Here is a 10,705-nt window from a genome sequence, read left to right as displayed (position 1 = left end):
GCATGTTTCTGGAGACTTTACTGCACAATATGGGTATTCAATTTAAGCATCCAGTACTGGGTCTGGGTCTGGATTATAATATGGCATAATACAGGCTCATTTCTGGCACCATTTAAAAGGTAAGCCAGTGCTGGAAATTCACTACCAAAGCAAGGTTGGTATAGTGTTGAATCTGGAATATGGATGTCTGCTTTCACCTATCTGTGCGTATCTGCCTGCTAGAACTCTGATCTGAGGACCTGAAAGAATGGGGCGGGCTACAGTTCTATGCTGTAGACAACCCTGCATCAGTGTCAGTGACCCAAGGGAGACTTAGTTCAGAAAATTATGATCAGAAAAAACATGTAAATAAAGCTCAGTAACTGCATACTAAAAAAGCAACCCTTCCACAAATCTTTCTCAGGATGTACTAAGCTATTTTCTTTTGGGCCACCAATCAGCTTCCAAATCATGACTCGGAGACTTATGCTCATTTCTTGCTAGTTCTTATAACTTAACGTGTTTCTCTTCATCTATGTTTTGCCTCAGAGCTTTTTACCTTTCTTTCTTTCTGTTTGTCCTACTCCATCTAGCTGGCTGGCAGCTGCCTGTCTGGCCCCTGGATTCTCCCTCACTTTCACTCTCATTTTCTCCTTTTTGTTCTCATTCTAGATTTCTCCTATTTATTTCTCTTCTGCCCACAGGCCCTGCCTATCTCTCTTACATTTGTTTAGGCTATGTAGACAAATCGCTAATCGGTACTATTAATAAAACACCAGAGCCAAATATTATGGTTAAAACCTGAGAGATCAGAAAAGCAGAAAGAAGCCAGCCACCACATTCTCACCACTTGGAGATCCTCAGCCAAAGAGACCTATTTCCTGTATACCCATGCCTAAATGCCTTTCTGGCCCTTCCATCTCACTTTCCTCTCCACCCAGCTATATCACTTCCTCTTCCTGCCCAGCTCTGTCCCTTCTTATCTGTCTGTACAGACCTCCAGACCTTTATGGTTAACTAGTGTTGGAATTTAAAGCATGTGCCACCATTCCTGACTCTGTTCCCAGTGTGGCCTCAAACTCAAAGAGATCAAGATTTCTACCTGCATGATACCTATGACCCATGTGCTACCTCAGGCAAGTATACTTCATCACAGACTACAACTTCAGAGGGAACACAGACCCAGAAATGGCCCTTGGCATCATCTCAGGCCCAAATGTCATCATGGCCCCAGCAGTAGCACCAGTCACCAAGATCAGTATGGCCATGGTGGCAGCATGGTTTTCAGAGAGCAACACAGTCTCAGGTAGCTGTCAAGACCCTGAGCATCTATACAGCCTGTGGTGGTAAGACAAACCTAGATCTTAGCTGCTGCAGGGCCACAGACCCAGACATGACCATAGGCAGCAGCCCATGCTCAGATGTCACCATGGCCCTGGTGGCAGCACTGCCCACCCAGATCAATATGGCCCTGGAGGCAGCATGACCCTCAGATACCAACACAGTCTCAGATGTCTGACCTAATCATTAGCATAGCCCTCAGTGGTAACAAGAATTATGGATATCAACTCAGATCCTGACTGTAATCCAGCCATGGACCTAGACAGTTGCTCTTGGCAGCAGCCTGGGCACAGATGACACCATGACACCTTGTGGTATTGCAGGCCACTCAGGTCTGTATGCTCACAGCTGCAAACACACCCCTCAGAACCCCATCTGGCCTCAGGTGATGGCTCAGACCTCAAGTTCTTTCACAGCCCTCATTGACAATAGGAACCATGAACACCATTACAGACCCTGGCTATGTTAGGGCCATGGACCCAGACATGGCCCTTTTCAACAGCCTGGCTCAGATAACATGTGGTACTGTGGCCCCATGTGACAGTACCGGCCACTCAAATCAACTCAGCCCTGGTTGCAGCACAGCCCTTGGACACCATCATGGTCTCAGGTTGCAGCCTGGATCCTGTATAGCTATGTGGCCTGTGGTGGCAACATGGGCTACCAGACAACAGCACAGACCCCGGCTCTGGTGGGACCATGAACCCAGACATGGTTCATGGGAGCAGCTCAAGTGCAGATGTCACTATGGCCCCAAGTGGTAGCACAGGCCACTCATATCAGCATGGTCCCCGTGATAGCATAGCCCATAGACACCATCATTGCCTCAGGTTATGGACCAGACCATAAGACTCTGCACAACCTTCAGTGGTGACAGGATCCACCTACATCATCAGAGGTCCCTGGACATTACCTTTGGCTCAGGTGGGAAGTGGGCCATTTACATCAGCCTGTTCCTCACCATCCTCATCTCTTCTGATCCACCTCTCGCCCACACTCTTGAACCTTTCTGCCTCTCTCTCTCTCTCATTTCCCACCCAGTACTTGCTCACCATAATGGTCCCCTGACACCTGGAAGGTTCCTGGTTGAGACACAGGTGGCACTTGGTTTAATCATGCATGCCCCTGCCACAAAAGCATGACATGGAGATATTGACTTTCATCTCTCACATGCCTGGACCTAGAAACCATGAGCTTGGTATGATAGTGACCAACTGCCCTGTGCCAAAGGCCTAGAAAGTGCTGAGTGGCTCCTAATTGGTTGTGCCTCGTGCACTATACTTTTTAAGACTTTACTTTAATTCCCCTTCCTCCCTCCAAACCCTTCTTATATTCCTCCCACTCCTCTTTCAAATTCCCAGCCTCCTTGTTCACTAATAGTTGTTGCATGCATGTACATAAATATAACTGGTTCAGTCCTTATAATGCTACATGAATGTATACTTTCAAGGATGACCTTTTGACACTGCTGTGACTTCCTGGGTAATGCCACCTTTCCCATTCTTTGCTTTCCTCAGTTTCCCATAGTTCTTAGTGTAAGGTTGAGGCCTCATGGGCTTTTCTCTACCCAGTTTGGAATATTCCTTGGTGTCAGCATTGTTCATCTCATGGTTGGGCAGTAATGTTGGTAAGACTTTATTGATAAAGCTTCTGATATAACTGGGAGACAAAAATCTCACATATTGGTATAGCTCCTGAAATTTCAGAGAGACAAAAATCTCACACACACAATCTCACAGATAAGTCTATGAGTGTTTGTAGATATGTCTATTAAGACTATACTCCACATCTTTGCATTTTCATTGGTTGTGGGTTTTTTTCTACAAAGGCCTCCAAATTGGTTTTTTACTTTGATTCTTTCCCACCTCTACTGATTAGTGGTCATGTTATTTTAAGGTACTTGAAAAATAACTACAGGAGAGGGATGACCACCAATATCACATGGCTGTAAATCCTTAGTACTAAAGTGGCCTGCCTGGAAAATATGTTGATGCCACAGTGTCACAAAGGTTATGGGAATAACATGCCACATTTTCATTACATTCGAGGTCTCTGCAAGTGATGGAGCCCATACACAACACTGCTGAAATAGACAGGCACCTGATAGTAGATAGTCCATGGACCTGAAGGCAAACTACTACTATTATTTTGATAAAAGAACATTGAAATATATTGTCTCTTAAAGAAATATCACCTTGGGCTTACACATGCTCAGCCTGGAAGGAGGGGACAGGACCTGCCTGTACTGAATCCACCAGGTTTAAATGAATCCCCTGGGGTGTCTTGGTCCTGGAGGACATGGAAATGGAGGGGAGGGGCCGAGGGGAAGGTGGGGTTGGGCACGGGAGGGGGGAGGACAGGGGAACCCATGGCTGATGTATAAAATTAAAACACATAATAAAAAAAGGGGGACTAGGAAAAACTCTTGAAGAGCCAGCATTCTTTGTATCCTGTTTCACCTCTATTTTTCCATGAATTAAATGTTTCCTTAGCATCCAATGAGTAAATAAATTATTTCATCAAAAAAAAAAAGAAATATCTCTCATATAATCCCCCCTTTCTCTCTTTGACTACACTCCTGGAGCTTTGCCTGGTGCTTGGCTGTGGATCTCTGCATTTGCTTCCATCAGTTACTGGATGAAGGCTCTATGATGACAAGTTAGGTAGTCACCAATATGATTACAGGGGAAGGCCAGTTCAGGCATCCTCTCCACTATTGCCAGTAATCTTAGCTGGGGTCATCCTTGTGAATTCCTGAGAGTTTCCCTAGCACCAGGTTTCTCCCTAACTCCATAATGGCTCCCTCTATCAAGGTATCTCTTTCATTGCTTTCTCTATCTCTGTACCTCCCCCAACTTGACCATCCTGTTCCCTCATGTTCTCATCCCACATTCTCTCTCCTATTCCTCTCCACCCCTAGCTTACCCAGCAGATTTTATCTATTTCCCTTCCCTTGGCTCATCCATGTGTATCCCTCTTAGGGTCCTTCTTGATTCCTAGCTTCTCTGGAGCTGTGGATTGTTGCCTTGCTTACCCTTTGCTTCACATCTAATATCCACTTGTGAGTGAGTAAGGGGGCTCAAGATCTCGATGGGGAAACCCACAGACACAGCTGACTGATAGTGGGAACTTAAGAACTCTGGACTGACAGCTAGGGAGCCTGCATGGGACCAGACTAGGACATCTGAATATGAGTGACAGTTGTGTGGCTTGATCTGTTTGTGGGGCCCCTGGCAGTGGAACCAGGATTTATCCCAGGTGCATGAACTGGTTTTGTAAAACCCATTCCCTATCATGGGGTACCTTACTCTGCCTTAATACAGTGGGGAGTGCCTTGGTCCTACCTCATTTTGATGTGCTAGGCTTTGTTGACTCTCCATGGAAGGCTTTTCCCTTCCTGAGCGAAAATGGATGAGGAGAGGAATGGGGGGAAGGTGGGAAGAGAAGTGGGAGGAGGAGAGGGAGGGGGAACTGTGGTTGGTATGTAAAATGAAAAAATTAAAATAAAATAAAAAGGAAATATTGTTATATTCATGTATGACTACTTCACTCAATCCACATTGTAGGAACTTGTGCTTCCAGTAGATGATAATAAAGAGACCACAACTGGACAATATGTAGGCAGTGAGAGACTTTGAAGTATTCAGTCCTAATTGAGATCTCTTCATCAAGGCCCTCCCTTTGATACATGAGAATCTGAATAGAAGAAGAAGATGAAAGACTGTAGAAGCCAGATGTGTTGGAGTGATGTATGACTCAGAGGAAACAGTGTCTTCCAGACACAACATGACTGACACAGCATGAGATCTCAGAGAGACTATGCCAGCTCACACAAGACCTACATAAGTTCAAACCAGACAGTACGCCAGCACTATAACGGGTTGCTGGATATAAAGGTCCATGACGAACCAAAAAGCTACTTGCAATTTGCACCAACTGAGAAGAATAAAATCAATGTTTTTCAATAGAATGCCACTGTATATATCTACTACATACCCAGGCAAGCCTCATAACCAGGAGTAATTGGGAAACACAAAAGAGATGCCACTTTTTTTCAATCCCTCAAGTCTTTGTTTTATATTGTTCTGCTTTTGTACATTTTAACTTATTAAATTTTGTTAGTTTTAAGAGTTTTCATGGGGTGGGAGTCATGAGCTCATGCATATGCATTTGGGTGACTATGCAGGTGGGGAAGAATCTCAAAAATAATGGCAAAAGTGAAAAGCATGATCAAATTATATGTATGAGGAAACTTTTTAAATTAAAAAATGAAACGAATTAATTATTCTTTTAAACCTTGACATATGACAGGGACATTAACCTCTCTGGTCCTTTAAGATTATAAGTCATGACATTGCATCATTGCTCATAATCTGCTAGTCACCATTTTTAAATTCATTCTCTTATCCTGGGCAGTCACTAATGTTAGGGGCTTGATTGAAGAGACATAGAAGCAAGTATTTTATGTATTCTATGTAGTTTTATTAATAACTTTCAATTTCATAAGATGTAGAAAGCCAAAGGGGTTCTGATCGCTGATATAAAATTCAGCTATTTTTTAATATTATTTCCATGTGAGTAAATCCTGCTGAATATCATAAGTGCTTGGAATCCCTGTGTGTCTATGAAAGCTTTGGAGCCTGCACAGACCTTTATACCTGTGTGGTTTCCTGAAATTCAGCATGTGAGTTGGACTCTCTGTCTTGTTCTCCTATCTATAAAATAGGGTAATGATTTTGTGGATCTCATTGGAGGGACAGGAATAACAGATGGGCTAATACCCCTGACGTGTATAAATGAGGTTCCAACTAAGGAAGGCAGAGGAGGGGAATCGGTAGGTTTGTGTGATTCAGGAGTTGGTTGATACACTGTCTCAGCTGAAATATCTGCCTAACAGAACATCTTTTACTGAAGGTTGTTCAATTCTTGTGTGCCTCCCTGTCTGGTCAAGGTTTTCTGTTATTTGGAAGGTATTTATGATCTTGGATCTTTCAAATGGATCTCCTCACCTTTGATAAACATGGGTAAAAACATGGAGGGTTGAAATTGGATCTTTATGAAACACACACACACACATTTCCTCTATGGAATTCAGACCTGGGCAGAACAGCATCTTCTATACTGATTCCAGCTATGCTTCAAAATACACTTCTCCTTTAATCCACTACCTCAGATGTGCCTAGTCAAGGATGAAGTTGTGGGAAGAGTATTCTCAATCCACAATCAACTGAAAACCCATCTTTCTGATATAACATCTCAAGTAGTACAGCAATTGTCTTCTCTAAGTTAGGAAGAACATTCCACATAGACTGTGTGTCTGGCAGTTATTAGCTGGCATGGAAGATTTCCATGCAAGGAGATCCAGTTTATTGACCCCTAAAAACTTCTTCATGTTCAGTGGCAAGGACCTTATCCTTGTGCCTTCTATATACAAAACTTAGCCTTCTTCCTTTCTTCTCAAGTACTCTGTGGTATCCCTCAAGACATAGTTTTTCATGAGCATCAATACTACATCAAAACAATTGAACTGAGAAGTGATTTGAATTAGCTGGCACACACAGTAAAAGTAGAGACTCAGTTTTGTTCTATAGAAGATAGTTTTTCACACAAATAGGACACTTTATATGCAATGAATAAATCAACTTGGTTATCTGAAAACCCACATTTGAGTAAGTTATGGGTCAATGATGGAAATATCCTTGAGTTCAGCAATTGCTATTCTACTGAGGTATATGGTTATCACTCATACCTATGTATTTTGTAAGTCATTCTAACTGTGACTAAATTATAAAATATGTATAGCTTTTATTAAGAAATTGGCACCATTTAGAAAAATGTAAAAATAATAATGATCATCTACACTGCTAGATTGAACAACCTAGAGTTACCTTTTGGGGTGTATCTTTTATAGTCCATTCTCTGTGTGTATTTGTGTGTGTGTGTGCGTGTGTGCGTTTATGTGTGTCTGTATGTGTGTGTATGATTTCCGTGCATGTGTACATACACATAAAAATGCATGCAACATGTTTGAAATATGGACATGCTTGGAAAAGCATGGGGATCATTTTTCATTTTGCTTGTTCTTTCAGCAGACATCAGTTTGCAGTAGTCCAATATAATAATGCAGAAATAATATATGATAAATTTTGATATTATACCTATTGTTTAAATTGTTTATTGTATTTATTTCTGCATTGAAAATGCAGCTGAAATTAGCATCACCTTACATGTGATATTGCAAACTCTTTTTTCAATGTTAATTCCAAACATTAAAATTCTTAGTTAACAAATATGTGTATTTCAGCATTTGACAGATACACTGAAATTGCTAACCAAAATATTTTATAGGGGAAACCTCTGCTATAGTCATGGAGTTTAGGGCTTTTTTAGTTTGTTTTTTTGAGACAGGGTTTCCCTGTGCAGCTTTGCACCTTTCCTGGATCTCTCTCTGTAGAACAGGCTGGCCTCGAACTCACAGAGATCCCCCTGGCTCTGCCTCCCGAGTGATGGGATTAAAGGCGTGTGCCACCAATGCCTGGCAGAGTTTATGGCTTTTAATACTCTTGCCTGTAGTATGATGAACCCCAATACATAAGTAGACTATGTAAATACAACTATGTAACAGCACGGACAAGGTATGAGAGCTTAGCTCTCCATAAAGCATGACTCATTTTGTTTTCCCAACTTCCCTCATGTTCTTCTCGGTTTGTCTATATCCTTGTTCAATCTCATCTTCAGATTTGCCAATGGAAACTGGTGCACCTACAAGTTGAGTGGCCTCTTTAGCAGTGTATCAGCTTTGGTGTTTGAAATAGTCATTGCAAGCAGCTAGTTGGTACCTGTAAGGATTCGACAACATTTTGCAGTTTGTGTCCTTTGGACTCTGTAAGGCTTCTTACCTTCAAGAGTTTAATGTCTCAGGGACTATAATCAAGATGCTGGTGCACACTCCTATCAATTCCACCTGGGCCATTTCACCTGAATTCAGATTGCACAGAGTCTGAGAGTGTGGGCCATTTTGATGAATCCAGTAGTTCTGGTTTTCAGTGCAATGACCATTAAGATCAGCTACATGAAACACCCATATGTTGAGGTACATATGCTTCTGCCTTAGTTTTTTTGTGTTAGCCGCCTCTTCACATTTGCTTCTGTGAGCTGGAACCATGTGGTAGATATATATGGCCAAACTACTCTTGACTTTCTGACTGTTCTCCTATTAAAAAAGAAGCCCTGATAAGCAAATACTTTACTGCTGTGTTCCCATTAGGGGTCCTTATAACTGCCATGTCACTCTTTGTATGATCATGTTTCTCTCTGAGATAAGTTCTTTGAAACTAGAGTCAGGTGAAGGCCAAGCATGCTTCCAAAACTACCAAACAAGAGGTCTGACCAAGAGCTCCTACATTTGCAACATCTGTCAAAATGCTCCTTGAAGAAGTTTCCTATTTACACACAAAACTCATGTAGTCAACAACTCATTCTAAATAAAGCCTCAACTTGGTTCTCTGGGTGTGTCTAAATTACTTCCTTCTCTATCTGTCTAATGCGTTCCTGTCTTTGAATGTTTTTACACCCCAAACTCTGAAGACTGTGGTAGTTTGAATGTAATTGGCCCCCCATAATCTTGTAGTGAGTGGCACTATTAGAAGGTGTGGCTTTGTTGGAGTGGGTACGACCTTGTTGGAGTAAGTGTGTTACTGTGGGGGTTGACTTTGAGTTTTCCTATGTTCAGGATATTGCCCAGTGTCTCAATTGACTTCCTGTTGCCTGCAAGATGTAGCACTTTCAGCTCTAGCACCACTTGAAGCCACCATGTTCCTCATCATGAGGATAATCGACTGAGCCTCTGAACGTGGAAGTGAGACACCCCAGTTAAATGTTTTCTTTATAAGAGTTGCCATGGTCAGGTTTGGGAGAACTGGCACCAAAGGCATGGGGCTAGGAGAGCAGGCTCTGCCCCTCATCTGATGAAGTGGTCCCAGTGACCGAGACCAACCACCTCAACTACCACCCAGACCCACGTTCTGGGCCTTTGTTTGGCCCATCCTATCAACCACCCATGTTTTGACCTGCTGGGGTGCAGGAAGGGACTGTTGTTATTAGTTGGTTTTGGTCTTTTGGCTCTTTGATCTTTACTCTTTTGTGGGGCCTGCCAACCAGCTCCCAAATAAACCACACATGGAGGCTTATTCTTAATTATAAATGCCAAGCCTTAGATTGGCTTATTTCTTGCTAGCTTTTCTTAACCTAAACTATCCCATTTACCTTTTGCCTCTGCCCCCTTTTTTACTTCTGTACATCATACTTTCACTCTTACTCCATGACAGGCTGTGTGACTTGGTGGCTGGCTCCTGGTGTCCTCCTCTCCTTTTTCTCTTGCTCTTTCTTCTTCCCACCAGATTTCTCCTCTATATATTCTCTCTGCCAGCAATCCCTGCCTATCTTTTCTCCTGCCTTGCTATTGACTATTCAGCTCTTTATTAGACCAACAGGAAGTTCAGACAGACACAGTAACACAGTTTTGCAGAGTTAAAGAAATGCAACATAAACAAAAGTAACACACCTTAAAATAATATTCTACAAGAGACTGGTCACGCAGAACAATAACCACAGAATCTCCATGACTCTGGGCAACAACAGGATATCCAAGAAGAGTTTTAATGATGTTCCCCCTGGTGATGGTGTACAAGAAACCAGAGGCCTTGAACAGACCAATGATTCATTGCCATGAACACTTTACAAGTGGGGCTGATTGGACAAAAGAGGCATACTACATGACATGCCACAGCTCCTGATGTCACTAGGATAAATGAAGAGGTGTTGGAAAGATAGAGGAGTGAGGTGGGGTTTTTGTTGTTTTGTTTTTAATTAATTTGGGTGGCATACTGCACAGGTGAGGGTTGATTGTGGAGGGACTGGGAGGTGAGTGGGATTAGGTTTCATGGTATAAAATTTCCAAAGACTAAATAAAGTTTAAAAAAATGAGTTGCCATGACCATGATATTGCTTCATAGCAAAATATCCTAACTAAGATAGAAATTGGTACCAAGGACTGAGGTATTATGTGATAGGCCTGACCATGTGTTTCTTTGGAGGAATTTGGAGTTTGGTACTTTGGGTTATGAACAATGAAATGCTTTAAGTACTGTTTAATGGGCCATATTAGTAGGAGCATAGAAAACAGAGGTGTTAAGGGTTATTTGAACTGTCCTGGGCTCAATCAAGGTGTTCAGAGGAGAAGAATTTTAGTATGTTGCCTAGAGATCTTCTTGTGACATTTTGCTGAAGAAAGTGGCTCACATTTGTCCTTGTCTAAAGAGTTTGCATTATGCAAAAGTGAAGAATTTTGGATTAATTCCATTGGTAGAAGAAATCTCAAAGCAGC

At 42.3% G+C, this 10,705-nt stretch overlaps 1 pseudogene; it reads left to right on the top strand.

The window, feature by feature from the left end:
* Window positions 1-1,101: 1,101 nt before the first annotated feature.
* On the top strand, window positions 1,102-8,753 carry LOC118576693 (annotated as a pseudogene).
* The last annotated feature ends 1,952 nt before the right edge of the window (window positions 8,754-10,705 follow it).

Source organism: Onychomys torridus, unplaced genomic scaffold (assembly GCF_903995425.1).
Source record: "Onychomys torridus unplaced genomic scaffold, mOncTor1.1, whole genome shotgun sequence".
NCBI classification, from domain to species: Eukaryota; Metazoa; Chordata; class Mammalia; order Rodentia; family Cricetidae; genus Onychomys; species Onychomys torridus.
Note: the sequence above shows the minus strand (reverse complement) of the source record. Positions and strands in the feature narration are given on the sequence as shown.